The sequence below is a fragment of the Montipora capricornis genome, chromosome 1, assembly GCF_036669925.1.
Source record: "Montipora capricornis isolate CH-2021 chromosome 1, ASM3666992v2, whole genome shotgun sequence".
Taxonomy (NCBI): domain Eukaryota; kingdom Metazoa; phylum Cnidaria; class Anthozoa; order Scleractinia; family Acroporidae; genus Montipora; species Montipora capricornis.
The window spans coordinates 15,990,977-16,010,305 of NC_090883.1; the positions used below are offsets into that span (position 1 = coordinate 15,990,977).

Consider the following 19,329-nt stretch of genomic DNA (forward strand, 5'->3'; position numbering starts at 1 on the left):
ATTCTTGAGCCTCGATTCTCGCGTCTCGAAACTCGAACATCTCGACCTTCGCGATGCGAGAATCGAGTTTCGAGGATCGAGTCGAGACTGTCAACTTACCTTTGAGCGGTACTGTACATTATTCCAAGAATACTGAACAGATACCTTTCTGCCTATTCGATCTTTTAAAAGTCAACAGTGTATCACATCCCAGTCAGAGAAGGTAAACGTAAGATATGTATCCACTTTTTAAATCGTCTTCTGTTGGCAATTGTGATTCGAAAACAAAAGCCCCATAACCATAAAAAAGCCAGCAAGGGACTTGAGATTCTGTGGCTTAACGCCAGAATAAAAAAGCATTGAGTAGCAAACAAAGAAAATTCTTCTAGACTGCAAATGTTCAATTTCATTTGGTTTCAGGTTTGTTTTGGGTTAGAATTTTTAAATTCTAATAAAGCTGCCGAAATGACGCAGATCCTTGAAAATGGTCAACAATTACATGTTCCTGTCGTGGAAATTTATGGTGAAGAGGTGATTTTGGAGAAGATCATTTTTGATGTGGACCAACTCACTTAGGAGCGCGCTAGAAATGCGCAGTGGGCAAACATGACAGCAGACTCACAAATTGTCTGCCTGGAGGGACTAGAGGCCACATTTGGAGACTGGCATTTGAAGAAAAACCTTTACAACATAAGAACACCATAATAACCAATTCCCAATCTGTTGTAATAAGCCCTTTCAGGAACATGAAATTTATTAAGGGCCTCTCCCCCGTTCCCCAATATCCCTATTTTAACAATAAATGACGAATGGTTCTTTTGAGAGTAAAAATTAGTGATAATAATTTTGAATGACGTTTCGATGATTCGTTCATCATTTTCAAATTCGTAAAAACTAAAAACTAAAAGTCAGATTCTTGTGAGTTCTTTAAATACTAAGAATGTGTGTGAAAATCTCGTTGCATGTAATTAAAAACACTGCAACGTGGAACGTAGAGGGTAACAATTAGGTACTAAATAGTTTTGCTTTGATTGAGTCAGATCGAGTGTTCAGCTGAGGTTTCTTTTCTTGGATAAAAAGCATTTCATAAACTAAGCATTCAAATTTCCCACTGCATTTCTTAAGAATGGTAAATTGTTCCTGAAGATCTTTGTTCTTCTGATTGTGATCGAAACGTCATTCAAAATTATTATCACTAATTTTTACTCTCAATTGTTTGTCGAAAACCTCCGTTATTAGAATGGTTCTTTTGCACATGTTTTACCAACCTTACATTAAGTGTGAATATGTAATAAAAACTAGTTTTTTAAAAAAATATTTTCACTGGTAGCAACAAATTCTTTATTAACTGTTACCAGTAATCCTCCATTAAGCCTCTGGAGGTTCAACACAGAGGGGGACTTCTAGCTAAATAAATACAATGCAGATTATTTGTTGCAAATAATTTCTTTGCAAATTATTGATGAATTTGAAGAAAAATGTCACATAATTTTCAATATAAGACAGTCATACCCTTGGTCTCAAAGAAAGTTACTTCAATTTCGGGGCAACAACAACAACAACAACAACAAAACACTAAAAGTGATTGTTGATACAACTCCAAATGCAAAAAGGGAATCAGCAATTCTGACAGACTAAAAATATTATGTCTTGCCACAAAAAAATAATCTTATTTTGGTTTAACAGGAGTTCCTCAAATCTGCTGTAGTTAAAATAGTACATTAATTTCTACAGTAATGATAAGTGCACATGCAATGATAATACGCTACCATTATTTTTATTACTGTCGTTTGGCAATAAAACAAAGATTCTGGATTGGCATATTCTTTAATTGCCAGCAAACACCTCAACAAACTAATTAGTAAAGTCACGTATCTAATGTGAGATACTCAATCACAGGAACCAAACCTGTTCTTTCCGTTTTAAATCTAAGAGCCTTTTTTTTTTCTGAACAAAGGTCTGTTTCAAGATTTTTGTTAAAGAATCGTCAGCTGCAGAATTGGGAACAAGTTATGCGTCAATGAATCGCAGTTGTAAAACAAATGCAAGAAAGGGACCAGAGAAAGACTACAATTCCTACACAGAGTTCTTTTAAGGCGAAGCAGAAGCCCACGTTCTGGCTAGGTGGATGGAATTTTCAGGAATGGATGACACAGAAGGTAAGAACAAAACTCTCATTTGATAAACACCAACAATAATAATGATTATTTAATACATCACTGGAAATAAAAACATAATATGAAGATTATCTATGAGTTACTGAATCTTTGATCTATCTATCTTGGAATAACCAAGAGTCTCACAACTCACAGTACTGACTGAAACAAACTGACCATTGTGGTAAAGGTATGTGATCTCGGCATGTCACTAAAGTTAACTGATTTGACCCACAAAAAATGCTGCAACACTGAATAAACAGGAGGTGGTTCAACGTTGAAGAATATTTCTAAATAAATTGACCTTGAGATGGAGCATCTCAAATTTTCATTAAAAATGGTCCTCAAATCCTTGCTTGGAAATGTCACTAAAAAGTCTGCATATAGAGTTGCGTGATCCCTCGAAACTCTTGAAGAGATCATGGACAGCATCCGTGATGGCCTTCACCAAAAAAAGAAATCTGGTCATCATGGCACAAAAGATCCCCAACAGGCTGTCAATATTATACTGACTGACCTCATCAATGCACAATTTTTCCATTATACTCCAGGAAGATGTGGGTATCCTTCTTTTAAGAACATGAAGGAAAATGTTGTGGACATTGACTTCAGGGATTTCTTTAAAGTGCCTATGAAGCGAAATATACCGTTTGAAATATACGATTCCAAAGTTTGAGATGTTTGGGGTGAAAAATGACGATTTTACAAGCCTTCAAAGTTGTGCCATTTTGCCCTCATAAATGGTCAAGGGAATGGGTCCGAGTTAGTCCAAAAATATCTTAATGTAACGTCATTTGGGTGCCAAAAGTTTGTTTACGCATTGAAGTTCTACTGGAAGCAAAGTGTTTTTAGAGCGAGAAGACATGTCAAGCGAGTCCGAAATTAGCGACTATTCACGAACATTAAGCAAACCCGAGGAAGAAGAAATGGAAGAAGAAGAGGACGACTATGCCCAGGTTATATTCAGTCAGATCGAACCTTACCAGGATGAACCTTTAGGCGAAGATGACAGCGTGGGTGAGGGAAATGAAGTTAATGAAGAAGCAGACGAAGACGGTCTTACACCTACCGTACTGGAAGCCAGATACGAAAAAGAGATTCCTTTTAATTCATGGTTTGTATAGCTGCTGTTGTATCTTTCAGTATAAACTTCTTTGTTATGCCAGAACTTTTTTAAAACACGAAGATTTATGCTTGCTTACCATTGTCAAGTATGTGGCATCACAAACACTAGCAGGCTGGCTAGTTTGCTGTTTATCGCACGCTCATTTTTATCTGTGGACGTTTATAATTTTCAGGTGCTAATGTGAACACTGCAGAGACGAAAATTTAGTCGATGCGCAGGAGTTTCGTTGTTGCAGAGAAGTGGCCAATGCATCGAGAATATTGACCTTTTGATGGGTCAATTGAACGCATATCCTGCGTAACACAACACGAAAATTTTATAGGACGGTGCTGTTTCAAGTCGCTCCACTACTGAGGGACAAAGAGGGCCAAAAGTACCGCCGTCCATCTGAAGTTTCCGAAAACGAGTGAGTTCAGTTCTACCGTGAGATTTCTTTAGCTAAGTTGAGTCAATATAGTCTCTCAGCAATAGTACTTTTCCCTCTGCTATGATGGCCCCGGAATAATTTTTTTCCCAGTTCAGTTTTGCTTTTCATAGTTCGGTTAATTCTTTTCACATCTGGTAACTGAGTTAAAACTAAAACTGGACTGACATGAAATAAAACTGTATTGTAAAAAATAATTCTGGTCCATCATTGCCAGGTTTTTAACGTCGCCCACCAAATTTTCCAAGTATGAAAGGTGACAGCTAGAATTTCCAGTCTGCTCTCGTGATGAAGAGAGTTGTATACATGTACTGAATTCCAAGTGCCCTTGTTTGTGGTTGATAGGGTATTTAACAATCCCCTACCAGACTGTTTTGAAAGAACAACATGTAAAAAGTATGCAAAAATTTGGTTTTATCAACGGAGTTGATAATGTAAATTGGCCACCGTACAGAGATTCTAAAAGCTGACGTTTCGAGCGTTAGCCCTTCGTCAGAGCGTATGGCCTTCCTTAGTAGGTTTTTCAGTAGGCTGTTATGACTTGCAAAGATAAGCACAAAGCAACACTTGAAACATGACAAAAAGATACCTGTTGGAAAAAGCTGAATATTCCTCATTGTTCCACATTTCTCTTTGTATGCCGTCACTGCTGATTGCCTTTCGATGCGATCGTTGAACTGTGCACTCAACGGCTCCGGAGCCTTCACAGAATATCTGCTGTATACTTCTGCCATCTCAGGTTTGGTTAAGGTAAACAGAAGTGGCTTCATATCTTCAACATAGCCTACATGTAAATAAGGGAACCAAAAAGTATTTTTTCATTGTGTCAAGTACATTGATTTTTTAGAATATTTTGAAAGTACACTATTACGAAAAGTACAGATGCAGTAGAAGCAAGTACACTACAGTGCATGTTTGGTTTTCTTTGTTTTCAGTTGCTCGAACTCTCCCTAACTTTCTTGATTTTCAAAAGTACCAACAAAAAGACAAGCACTAAAAATTAAAACAAAACAATGTATTACACCAGGCTACACGGTCACTGCTGAACAATCATAATTGCACACTGTTGAATAATTAAACACGAAGCCACGCTATATAACGAAGCTTCCCTGCAAAGCCCGTGGCTCATTTGCCAATCAACTTTGACAAGTGCGGATCAAATCCAATATGGCAGACGAGTCCACCACTAGAAGGGTAAGTGGAGTGCAGAGATGAGTGTTTTTTTTGTTCATTTGTCCTGGCCAATTATGTACAGCAACCAAACCTGCAACACATCACAAGTGCCTCTTCAAGTATGCAGCTAACCTTGAGTCAGTCCAATGTCACGGCCTGTTCATCGATTGCTGGAGAAATAACGAAAAGTAAAGGTGTAAAGATTGCATGACACCCAACCCTCAACAGCCTTTGACATACCACATAATGGAAACACAGGGCTGCTAGATCTCATTTGATGTGCAAATGTTATCCTTACCAAGTTCGCAACATTGTCTTCAAGTCAAGTCAAAGAAGCCAAGATTTACATCTTATTGTTATGGAGTAAAATAACAAGGTGAAAGTGAAAAAAAAAAAAAAGATTAAATACAGTGGAGGTTAGGACACTAAAATAGTTAGAAGAACTAATCTGATAGGTACATTTTTCCTTTACAAAAATCAACCACATCAACAAGTTGCACGGACGTTTTGTCGAAGTGTGAAAAATTCTCCCAAGCGAGAATATGACTTAAAGGCGTTATGAATAGATCAATGACTGATTGGAAGTATGATATGGAGAAAAAAGACATATTAGCTTGTTCATTGCCCATGCATGCACAAGAGATACATGTATGTCCTGCCATTTTATTTCCTAGGAGGAAACAGTTTAAAATAATAAATTCACACCCCTACTATAAAAATAATCTTAGAGGTACAGTATATGTAGGTAAATAAATTGAAGGTCATTGACTTTCATAGATCGGGTGGCTCCTAAAGGAGCCGTTTTTTCTTTACAATCTGTCAATATTTTGTCTTTACTCCACAATCAATAAGGAATATGTTCCTCTTTGAACACTGTCACAACAACTGCAAAATAACGAGAACACAAATAGCAATCAATATGTTATGGCTATAAACCCCACAAACTCTTCACAGAATGGGCCACAGAGTTCCAGGTGTGGTGATCTGTCCTCCGTGGTTTACAATGGCTGGGCTAGCAAATCATAATGTTAATATAAATGATCTTCACTCTGCTTTGCATGTACAATCTGAGGATAAATAAGGATTTTGATAACATTTCAACAACAACCTGAGAGGAGGTGTTTATTTTCTGTTCAGAATGCTTTAAGTAACATGTGTTGTGCTGGCGAAAACAAGGATAAATGAGATGTGTGTAGCAGGGATCAGATTACAACTGTTTATAATGAAATACAAAAATTAATATCAAACATTACATTTTTCATAGCTTGTTAACAACTCCCCTTTGAGGGGCTTATCAAGGTCAATATCAAAGAAATAATGCATATCTGCATAGAATATAACAACTGTACCACTTCCAAAGAGTGGAAGACAGATCAGTAACATTGCAGGAGCAACCAAGGAGGTGGACTGGGAACTACCCACACTTATGTGATTACTAACTAATTCACAATGTAAGTGGAGCAGCAGATATTTTGTTTCTTTCAAATAATGTATGCCATATTGCCTCTCTGAATGCAAAGGTCTTTGGTCTCAGAACTCTGGTGGGAGCCATTCTCCCAGGATGCCTCGAATGCTGATGATATTGCACTGAATAAACATCTCGACCAACATTCTCATTCTAAAATAGCAGGATTTGGAATTTTGCAGTCAGAACTACAATATAAGGCCCACTAAATTAATCAATCATAGCACAGAATTAAGTTAACACAGTCATACATGAATGCATATGCATGTACTGAAGTTCAAAAGTACAGTGTGTATAGAACTGGTGTGAAAATCCCTCTGCATATGGCTGTATAGTTTGAAAAGTACATTCAGATGCTTCAAGCCAGCCAAGTGTGATACGCATGGCTCCAAGTACACTGCCATACAATTAATGATGCTGTATGTAAAATGTAGGAAGTACAAAAGCACTACAATGACAAAACTTACCCAATCCAATATGGCAAGAGACACTCTCATCTCATATGTGTCATCTCCAAAATGAATCCTCTTGGGGGCATATATGAGCACAACAACATGGAAGGACTCTACATAAAAGGTGTCTCGGCACTGAAAAGAATTGTGAGGAAAACAGATACAATTTGTAGTCAAAGAAAGCTTGGTATGCATCACAAGTTCTCCCTACTATACAAAGTGTTGCATACCTTTTCCTAAGTGAGTTTGAGGGCCATAGTGAGTGTTACAGCATGCAAGGTGGCATGTCAGTAATATCTCTTGGAAACCAAATAAAGTGTGAAAGCAGACACTGAAATTTAGCAGTGGGTGCTTTGCAATACCAACTGGCCTAGGACCTATCATAGCGTGCATACTACCTAAAAAACTAAATCAAAGATAAGTACTTCACAAGAGTATCTTGTGCTTCACAAGAGTATCTTGTGTTGGGGTACATAGAATTTCTCTGAATGGATTTTCTTCATGGAATGTATAGTCAGGTTGGAAATTTGCACACATACCAGGAGGTAATCTGATGGATTCTTATAGATTGTGGTCTTCATTATTGCAGTCCTGTATGCATCCACAGCTTTTGGATCAGACACTTCCTTTTTGCTACAGACGTAACCGGCATGCTTGCACCTGGAGTCTTGGTGACACAAGTCATGTTTTCCCTGTGAAAATTTAATAATATTAGACTTCAGGAAAACAGTAGGAAATGAAAAAGTAATTGTGTCTATGGGCAAGTAACACTCTAAATAATATTTTGGACTGTCATATTGTTATCACATGGAGAGATATCCTTCAAATTAGACGAGGGCTACGTCATTTGTTCTACATTCAAACAGTGATTCGCTTCATTCACAGCAGTGCAACAATGCCCAATAATATAAATAGGAAATGAACGTGAACAATAAATTCTTGTTAGATAAGGAACGAATTACCTGATAATGGTCCAAAATATTTAACAGATACTGCTGAAATCCAGCTGCTGTGCCATCATTGTTCCTCATGGCCCAGTAAAAGTGAGTTTTGGTGGCTTTTGCTGCAACGACACAAAAATACTGTTGTTTGAAGGGGCAGCCTAAAAGACCTATCTTGAACTAAAAACATCTCTTTACCTTTGTCAGACAGTTGTGTGAACCATTTGATACCTTCATCACGACGCGTACCACTGCATATCTTTTTCATGTCTCTTGCCACTCCCTTTGTACCTACGGGGTAAGGTCAAGGTACAAGTAATCATTATTGTGGCCTATGACAGAAAACAGCACATGTTCCTCCCTCTCATTAGCATTTACCATGCCAAGTATCAAAAGAGTTTTTGATCCCTTTTCCCTGGAACCATGCCTTCATGCCTTCAATGCCATGACACAGTCATGAGCAATTTCTTTAACATTATGACCTATTTGTGAAGGAAACAACAGAGTAGCATTTGTTAATTCCCAGCAACCCTCCCGTACCATACACATAAATTATGGTAAACCAAAGACATTGTAAAACACGTCAAACAACCCTGGTTCTCAATTAGGTTGGTGATCATCTCCTTTGTCATGGGTACTTCTCTGCTGGGAGCACTTCTTTCATTCTCACGACTCCAGTTACAAACAGCAATGATCTTTTTTGTTACTGAAAATAAAATAAAGTGTGGACACAATAAGAGAACTGAGTAAATGGTACTGTAACATTGGTAGCAGTACCTCAGATATGTGAATGCAATATTCTTACCTCATAGAAATGGCCGAGACTGTTGAATGCATTGCAGCTCTACTGGAGTCATGTCTTGCACCAGTGATGACACACTGATGAGAATATATTCCCACATAAGAAAGTGAAAAAGTCACATTTAACCTTACTAAACATAACAATACAGGATTACAACAAATTTCTCATACTTTGACATTACTGCTATATGTAAGGTATGTTGTCACCTGAATGACTAAAAATGATTCTGACTTGCCAAACTACTTACATCACCATTCAGGATATAATTTACAGTCCCTTGAACTTCCCTTCTTGCATCTCCCATTGAATTCACAGACAGCTCCCTCACAATTGCCATGTAGCCAAAACCATTCTCTTTGTATACTACATGGACATTACAAACAATACACAGACAGTAAACAAGCTTAGCATGTAATTCTGTGGCCCAAATCCAATGTGCCTGGGCCCGGTTGTTCAAAAGCCGCTCAACGCTAATCCCAGCTTAAAAATTAACCAAGGAGTTTATATATCTCTACTCCCAACTGCTGTTCAACGCAGATGTTTGGAAAAACTCTACAATAGAAGAAGTCAATCTTGAAAAACAAAAATAAGAAAAAGAAACCTTCAGCAAAAAGTTGAAAACTTAACAAAAAGTTTATGCTAATCCTGGAGTAAGTCAATCGGCTTTCGAACAACCAGGCCCTGGACAGTAACCTATTGTAGACACATTAATTTCAATCTACAAAACTCTTAATAATGGGGACCCAAAGGAAAAGAATTTCCTTAATGTGAAGGCTTTTTTGCTTATCATTATCATAATCATACCTACGCTTTTTCAAGAGGTAAAAGAAGCAATATAGTGAAAGGTCTATCCCCATGCACCTCGAAAAATGGTGATTGCTTTGTCCTATTTTTCAGCGCAATCAAAGTGGTACAGACATTTTAATCCTGACTAAATCAGACTATTTATACAAGGTTATAAAGCAAGCAACCCACTTGTGTCTATTGTCTTGTCCATGACTGAACCAATGTTTGCTGCTTCGGCAAAATTGTGGTACTGACTCTTTGTTAAACCAGTACAGGTGAATGCATGAACCATTCTACAAAGAAAAAGGTCAAGATGTCATTAAAAAGGGTTAAATATTGCATGGACAGCACATTGTTAGTCGGCTTTCTGCATGAATTTTAATAACACTGGAATTTGGAAACTGAGACTGCATTGGGTAACCTGGACCAGACACTCACTGCAAGGTTTGTAGCGTTAAACAATAACATAGCAAATTATCCTTATTTTGGCATCATGTGTTTAATTATAAAATTGCACAAAAAGAAGTAACTTACCTAACATTTGCAAAGTACTTAGCAGGATGTCCAAGCACTCCTGAACTAAGCCACACAACCAAATCACTACAGACACAAGGCACCTCCAACTGACAGACATGACCCTGCTTTGAAAATCTCACTCCAGACCATCTATAGCCTGCACCACAAAATTCGCAGTTTTGATTCTCCGAGAAGTACTTGGCCAAAGACCTCAAGGATTCGCCAGTGCAAACGAAACACGGGTCATCCACTTTAGCATCAACATAAATCTGTCTTTTTTGTGGCCGTTGTCGTCGTTGTTCTTCTTCTGCCGGACTCTCATGGGTGGCGAAGAACCTGGCCATGATTGAGTAGCAGCTGAGGGTTTCACTAGCTCAAAATACGATAATAAAGCTTCTAGGAGATCGGCATTTTGGGTAGACGAGGTTTTGCGATCAATTCCAAGAAGCGATTCCACATGATTTAGTCGACTGCGAAGATCTTCCAATCGTTTCTCGTCTCCCGCTCTACTTTGACAGTCAGACTGAAATGGGGCTTTCCCTTCCCGGGATCCCTCTTGGCGTTTGTTTGTTTGTTTCTCTCGATTTTGCTTTTCTTCGATGATGGACAAGACCCCAACATGGCAATTCGCTAAGACAATCACTAAGGCACTCTAGAAAAGAACTTGCAAACGAAAACAGAAGTGCAAACGGTTTACACGGAATTATGGCCGCCAATCTCTTTCCAAAGCTTTGGAATTACGCATACACTGTGTGTGAAACTGCTTGACAAGATTCTAGCATCTGCAGGCACGTACCAGATTCGCAAACCCTTCCAGTGACCGGTGGGGAAGAGTTTGGTCAAGAAGGCCGCAACGAAAATGGCGCGAGATTTAAATGCTTCTGCTGCGAGCTGTGTTTTGCGTGCGATACAGACTTATTGTAAATGCAACAAAGACTTGCACTTAAAGATTCGGATCAAGAACATTTATTAAGTCTTTGTATAACATGTTTGGGGTGTTTAAGGCCAGAATCATTCGTTGACGGACCAAACGGTAGTTCATCGCATCATCCGCCATATTGAATTTGCACTTCGTTCAAATTGGGGGGAGGAGCTTAAGCCCTTTTATAGCGCGGCTTCGTGTTTAAACTCACAATAGGTAGGCGGTGATGCAACCTCGCGTACAACTTCCTCGCCCAGTTTGTACTTGGGGTAAAGTAACTTTTAAGTACTTTTCGCCTTCCTTGGTTAGCTGGGTATCCCCTTGAAGATTTTCATTAAAATGTAGGCTTGCAAGGATCTGCCTGAAAGTATATCCATGTACAAATAAACTATGCAACAACAAAAAAACCAAAGATATATTTCATTATAAATATTGTCATTGTCATCATCATCATCATCATCATCATCATGAACACAGTTGTTCCAGTACCAGTTGCCCACCAAAAGCAATCATGTAGTGTACTTTTACATATTTACATGTATTTGAATAGTTCAGAACATGACACTTTTCTTTTGCTATTATTCATACCATTTGTTTGACTACAAATCAATTACAGGTATAGATTAAATAAATGCCTGAAATAACTAGACATGTGATACCGGCAAAAAGTTCCCAACCAGGAGAATCCGATCATTTTAGGGTGCCAGTGGTTGAGGGTTCCGTGAAATCCCTCTAAGAAACTTGTTTGGGCATCTGGGAAGAGGTTTCCAATGTCCTTCAACAGTAGTTTACAGGGAAGCACACTTGTAAGTTTGTCATAGACAGCAGTAAATACAAAGAGAATACATTCGTGACCTCATTGCAAAGAATAATACCTTTAATGGAAGTGACTCAGTGGAAACCTTGTTACCAGGTTTGATTGGCTTTGAAGTTGTCTTGAGTAGCATAATTCCAAATATTGTACTACTCATCTATTACATTTTATGTTCTTTTTGTTAGACTGAAAAAAAAAAAACCAAAAAAACAAAAGAACTGGTGATCAAGTATGTGTGGTACTAAAGTGCTATTATGATGAAAAAAATTAATCATATTTCGAAAGTACTTGAATTGATTTCTCAACAGTCTGAATTTTTTGGAGTAATTTCAAGAGGAAGAAAAACGAGAAGTGATTTTTGATCATAGTAGCACAAAAGCTCACCGATTTTAATCCACTTTCTAGGTGCTAGTTCCTTGTGCTTACACTTCTGGTAGAGAGGATCAGGGTGATTGGCATGTTTTTTTGCAACATGTCGAAGGAATGATTTCCATTTTGCCAGTATAAGGTTGCTAAAACCGGGTTTGGTAGAAGTGGCACTCCAATAAAGATGCCGACGGATCCCCTTTGACCATTCTTTGATGACTTCGCATCCTTTCTCCTTGCTTACTGCCAGGAGTTTCTTTACAGGCGTGTTGTTTCTTTACAGGCTTCTCTTATCCATTTGGCAATCCCTCGGTTCCGGTCAGACACAAAGACACTAAACTTTCAAGCCAAGTTGCTGCAGAAATTGAAAGCAACGTTTTGCTCCCTCAAGTTCAGTTTGTTGGCTACCCCCAGTCTCATTTGCCTACCGAAATAGAAACACAAGTTCTTTGTCATTGAAAGATTGTACTGCAAATGTAGCTGTCACAATAACTGCAGAAATTCTGGCGTGCTTATGGGCTAATTATCATGGTCAATATGTGAATTTATGATTTATGCCCTGTGTCAATGAGCATCAACGAGCGAAAGTGGCCAATTTGACAATTGGTTATCATAAAAAACAAATTAACATCAGTTTTTCACAGTCGGTGGATCCACAGCTACTTTGACAATGTTATGATCAAATTCATGATCAATAACAGGACAGACGCTTTAAAAACTGACGTGAATTTGTTAAACTTAACCATTTTGAAGTGCAAAATGTTAACCTCAGCCCCGACACACACCCCCACCCCCTCAAAAGGCTGCTTACAAAAAGGATCAAAGTATTCTACAACATGAAATTTCGCCAATTAGAAAAATAATGCGGGCACAGTTGACTGCTTCTGCTACTGCTACTACTACTACTGTAATTTACTAGCACAACTGCCTTTCTACCTGAACAAGTTCAAAATGCACCACTTTTATTATGCTTGTAGAGAACATTGTGTAAACTCCGTACTTGGCCGAGTGTCCCATGGAGTCAAATCTCCCATCTCCTGACTATACCACATCTTTGATGTCCTTAAGCTTTCTAACAAGGCCAGCTCTGTACAACTCCCAGTGGCAGATGACAGTTGGGGAAATGAATGACCGCTGGTGTGAGAAGAAGGCACATGGCGATTAGCAGCACAGTCCAAGGTGACGAAAGAACAGCAAAACCTTACTTATTGAGGCCCCAGCCATCAATACCGCCAAACTCAGCAGCATATTACCTGCAGGATATTTGCCATGAGGCATGGAACTTTGTGAATTCCAAATAAAGCCTTTGCATTTGCTACACTGCTGCTTCACTGTCACCATGGTGCCATTTTGTCTCATGGTGACCTGTGGATTTTCAGCTTTGCAGTTAAGCAGAAGAGCAAGAACAGCTTCAAAAGCATCTCGTAAAATACAATAAATTTTGGTTGGTTGTATGTATAGTCGGGGGCAGTTGGATCCACACTGAAAAAAAAAAATAGTTGTGTGTAAGTAACAGGTTCTGAACGTTGCAACCATGCATACATGTTGGGCAAAGATAATTAAATGTAAGGCAGTACTTAGGAAAGTGCAAGATTTCGTAAATGCCCATGGTCACAATATAGCCATCACAGTTCGTTTTAATACATGAACAAGATCTGATTAACTTTCACATAGAGTGTACATTTTTTTTGCTTCAGTCAAACACAAAATAGAAAAACGAAAATTTACTTTACAGAAAATATAATTTTTTTTTTAGATAATACTTGCTCAACATATTACATGTATGATGTGCAAACGTTTCCTCTTACTGGATGTACATGTAATTTTGATCTTCGTGCATTTGTTCCTCATCTTCAGTAGTACCTTCATCTTCAGTGCTTTCCCTTCCTGGACCCCATTCATCATCTTTGTTGTCACCCTCATCTTCGGTTTCATTTCCAGTACTAGACCAAACATAATAGTTTGCTTAATGCTTGGATTCTTGTTTGGCGCTTTCCTGTTCTTCTGTATCATCTTCTGTCTCCATTTCCCCGTCTGCTAAATGCTGAAGTGAAGCAAAACAAAAGGAAATATTTACAGGTCATAATTTTGCTGAGAGGGTGAAAAAATATGCAAGGCAAGCAGGCCAGTGAATAACTTTTGATGTACACATACAGTAAAGGTATAACACATGTAAGAAAGATTGGCAAATTGTTTATGGCAAAGAGACAAAGATAAATGAAACTCACACTTATGAGGTCTGTGATGGTATGCCTCAGGCTTGACACTCCCTCTTTTAAAGTCTGCGCTTTTGTTTTCAGTTGATTGTTGGCTCTCAGTAAATTGTGAGTTTTTTTTAGCCCCGTGAGTACAGTCTTTGCTGCTATAGGCAGTTGAGAGCGGTGTGCTAACAAGCGCCTGAAGTACATGAACTGGCACTCCACAGGTCCGCTACAAAGGAAGCTGGTGTACTTGCAATGTAGTTTTCCAATACAAGAGATGCTGATGAAGGTGTACACATCTCATTGGCATTTGAGGACTGTGGTTCAAGGTTTGTAAGGTCTTGCTCCTCTGTCTCTGTAACTATAATCTGGGATGCTGGGGTAGCAACCACTGTGCTAGATGATGGTATAACTGTAATTTCTTTCTCTAATAGAGCAGTTGTGGCTTCTGGGATGTTGACCACTGTGCTAGACGATGTCTTTCTTCTCTTTCTTGTGTTTACCTCAGACAGAGCATCACGCTTCAGCTAAAATAATGAATAATTTCCACTATCAGTTCCAGAATATTTAAAAAGAAAATTTTGCATATAATAAAACAACAAAGAATTGAAATTCGTAAGAAAATGGCCAACTTTTTGAAGTAACAGATTTGAAAAAATTACCATCATCTAAACCACAAGGAAAATCAACTAAATACGAAAAACATTTTAAATTAGGCTTAATTTATGCAGTAGATACATATGCAATTTCCATAATCCCGAATTTCTGGTGATCAATGTCAGCTAGCTACTTACCATCCTTTTTACGTATCAATATCTGTGCAATAGCTTCTATTCCTGCTTTTTATACTTTATACAAATTATCCTAAATTTGGAGGCTTTGATGTTTTTGAAACTTATCTCCATTTATCACACGGTTAGGGTTATTTTACACTAGTAACAAGAACAAGAAGAGGAAGACATCAGAACCTGATTAATAACAAGACAAGAGATACGTTTTAATCTTAGACTGAAAAGAATATAATGAATGAGCATTTCGAATGCTATGTTTAAGTGGTTTTGAACTATATTCTCGTTGGGTGCCCCTGAATAAAGTTTGCAAGAGAACACTGAATTGCACAGAGGAAATGCATTTTAGAGCACTGATAAGTTTTGTGGAAGCGGATGATTTCTTGTGTGACAATGTTAATACCTCCATGGTTTCTTCAGCTTGCAAAACACATGCTAACCAAGGGCAAAATGCTGTATAGTAATTGAAAATTCAGAGTTCAGTGGCAGCATGGAAGTTTTGGCCTCTTAACAGGTGCACACACACGACGCACTGCGAATGGAAGCTGCTAATAAGAGAATAGACTACGGCATCATTTTCCTTCAATCCATGTGGCTCCACAGAATCCTTCTGGTCCTTTCGGTAACACGAATGCGAGAACGGATTGATTGAGCACGGAAATTTAAATTCAAACAAGGAAAGGTTTAAGCATTTTGCCGTTTGGGTGTTAGGTAATAAATTAAGGAATAGAGCTCTAAGGAGAAATACAGTAATGCCCCAAAACACCAATGTTTTTGGGATTTTTTCGGTTAATATTTGCCGTGCATTCACAGGATTGCGTGCAGTTGCAGCAGCTTATGATAAGTTGTTGGATAGAGGAATACGAATGAACAAATTCAGATGGATTCGTGTACTTTTATACAATTGGTCTTTCCTGAAACTTGCCCCCTTTGATCTCTTGAATGTGAGTTTTGAGTAAACTCAAATAGAAATATTGTGAAGCGATCTTGACTTATTGCCGTAAAAGCCAACGTGTACAAACAAACCATGTGAATAAACAGAATAAAACCATGACTGTAAACTTCATGAAACTAACGATTTTATTAACCTCTCCTGCTGTTGATATACACGTCCTTTGTCTGATCCAGGAAACCAATATACACTTCCAGTGCCATTTGAAAGAACCCGTTCACCTGTTTCTCGGCCTTTCTTTCACTCTTTGGTTTTCAAAACAACAGGGAAGCGGTAAAGTATGTTCGACCGAAAGGCCACAGAGCTTGCCAACCGAATCGCTAATTTTGCTCTTAATGAAGACTCTCCAGAGATTCAAACCCGACTCTGGACAAGCTATGAGATGTTTCAGATGGCATATCTCCATTTATACAAATAAAATCAAGTTACACCGTCCATGTCATTGTAAGAAAAAAAGGCAGCAAATTTCTTCGTATGCTAACGGTCAGTCTTGAGGACTTTGCGAGAGCTGCGCGCAATCACAGTGACGCTTTCACTTCCGGCGTTTTAACAGCCAATCAGATCACGAGTTTGAGAGACTTTTGGTCAGGCCCAATTTTAGCAAGCGACGACATAGAGAACATATGGGCGAAGCTAAAAATGGGCGTGATTGCAGGTTATCAAAGTTTTTTTTACATCAATTAATTTTATTTTACAAATGACTTAAAAAAGATAGGTATTAAGTAAATTGGCGTTTTTTTTCAAGTTAAGAAAAGTATGTTATCATTATACATACATCTTTATTTACCCTCGGATTTATAATCTTATGGGAGATCTTATGGGAGAGGGCAGTAATTTAGTTCAATCCCAATTCATCTCTCAGTGGATACAATAGTCTTTCTCTTTTATTTCAAGCAATTACAGTTCGAAATCGTGATGTTATTACAGATTTTAACAAAGTTTTACATAAACAAATGGAGACGAGTAAAATTAGAGAATAATTTCACCTGCGTTTTGTCCAAAATCAAATAATTTCCCTCGAATGGCTTGGAAAGTTATTTCTTATTTCATGAGTAAACCAGTCGATTAGCTATTGTGATCATGTGTGACAAATTACGTTCATAAGACGCAGGGTTTTTTTTTGGGGGGGGGGGTTGTTTATTGTATTGATACCCCAAGCCTTAAAAAGGTTTCTTAAGCATACTTTTTACAGAAAGTTTTAATTTTCTGAATGTACAGACAACGTGGACATTTTCGGCAGCGTTTTTCAATGCCACAACTCCAGAATTTGTAACATTTTCCAACCTGGACGCCATTTTCGCAATGTTGGAAAAGTTGCCATGGCTACATTGTAATTTGAGATGCGAAATTGTAAATTAACACTGAAATTTCACACCAAAATTAAGGAGTAATTTGTCACACGTATTATATTGTGAATCTTGTTTTCCGAGTTTGGGTACTAATTTTAGCACGGGCACAATCGCACAAGTTTTGTTAACTCTATTGTGTCTATGTGGAAAAAATAAACTGCTTACTTACAGTACTTAGTAAAACCTGTTTGGAGGTAGAAGTTGCTAAACAAAATTTCGTTTTCAGCGCAGAATCACCATCTAGGAAAGACTCTAGAATTGTCAGACCAACCTCTATTGAAGTTCAAGAGCACTCAGCAAGAGTTAAGGCTCCCTTTTATAGTTCTTGACATGCAAATTTCAGCTAGATACCAAAACAGCCGACAAAAAGTGTCAATTTAAAAAAGAAGGAATAACATGGAAATTTGTATTGCAAAATCCCCTTCAACCAATCAGAACACTATAACAGTATTGTCAACAGCTTGCTGATTTTTTCGTGATTACTTCCGTTTTAACACAAGGAGCATGGGCTTCAGTGACTTTGTAACTTTGGAACAAGGTTCTACATTTAATTTAATTCAATGGTTGCAGAATAAAAGTCTTTTGGCAAATCCGCTGAGATGTGCCCAATGTAATATGGCCTTGGATCTAAGAGATAAGAACGTTAACCACATCGACGGTTTTCATTGGTATGTAATCTCAACTTTACCTTCGATCCTTTTCAAAAAAGTTAATGTTAAATTGTAGTATTACAAGATAAAATCTTTAGCAAACATTTCATACGGGTCATGATAGGAGAAGAACGTTGTACGTAAACAGGTGCGACATTCAACTGAATGACCTAGCAACTCATCAAAGATGAATGCCAATGAAAATTTGGAACTTAGAACAAACCCGAAAATATCTGCAATAGGAATTATTATATAACCACAATGAATGTTAGAAGAGTGTTCCAACAGATCGGCAGTTTTGCTTTGATCACCAGTGGTTGGATCACTGGCGGTCGGTTATGGAGGTCTGACGTGTCAAAGTGAGCTCCGTGTTCTTTCGTCTCCTAGAGTGCTTCTGGCCTTTTTTCGTCTTCTAGAGTTATCTCTTATTATTTTTGTAATTTCTATACGTCCTTGTTGTCTTGAAAGTTAATTATGTCACTTACTCGTGAGATTTTGGAGGAAATTCTGGACAAGAAGTTGTCACCATTGCAAAGTTCGCTCGATAGTCTACTCAAATCTTTCAAGGAACAAGAGTCGAAAATTAAGGAGCGTTCTTCTGAGAACAGTCTTCTTAAAGCAGAAATTTGTTTGTTAAAAAAATCTCTCAAAGATAATCAGGCGTGGCTAAATGACCTTGAGCAATATGGCCGCCAAGATTGTTTGGAATTTCCTGGCATTCCTGTATCTGTTAAGGAAGATACTTCTGATCTTATCTCAAAAAGAAGTGAGTTTAGCCGGTGTGGAGATTACTGCTGCAGATATATCTAGGAGTCATCATATCAAACCCAAGACGGATCTTTCGAAATTTCCAGTGCCCATTATTGCAAAGTTTGTGAGCTGTGACACAAGGGATGAAGTGTACAGAGCTCATGGCAAGTTGCATGATTTCTCGACTAAAGACCTTAACCTTGGTTGCCTTCCGGTGAACCCGATATTTATTAGCGAGTCACTGACTGAAATGAACAAGAAACTTTTTAAGAGCGCCCTAAGTTGCAAAAAAGATCTCAAGTATCAGTTTATTTGGGCACTTCATGGAAATATTTTCCTAAGAAAGAACACGAGCAGTCCAGCAGTACAAGTGAAATCAGACCAAGTGCTTGTTAATCTAAGACAGCCCACATCTGGACATCAACAGCAGGATCCACAGCACAGTTAAGCTGTTTATTATTGACCCTAATTGAACCTATTGTAAATATTTTTTGAACATTTGCCTCAGTTTGATTTCATCTCTTCCATTAATAATCTTCCAAATCTAAGTGATCATGACCCCGATCTTAATATTCCTAACCTTATAAACTCTTAAGTATTATACCCCTCACGATTTTCATTCCTCACCAGTACTTTCTAAATTGTCTCACAAATCACTTTCGTTTTTACACTGTAATATTAGGAGCCTGTCAGCTAATTTTGATAACTTACATCATA

The 19,329-nt window shown here is 38.1% G+C and overlaps 2 pseudogenes; both read right to left on the reverse strand.

The window, feature by feature from the left end:
- Positions 1–6,302: 6,302 nt before the first annotated feature.
- Positions 6,303–10,164, reverse strand: LOC138059446 (uncharacterized; annotated as a pseudogene).
- A 2,673-nt stretch (positions 10,165–12,837) lies between these two features.
- LOC138059452 (uncharacterized) lies at positions 12,838–13,462 on the reverse strand (annotated as a pseudogene).
- Positions 13,463–19,329: the final 5,867 nt, after the last annotated feature.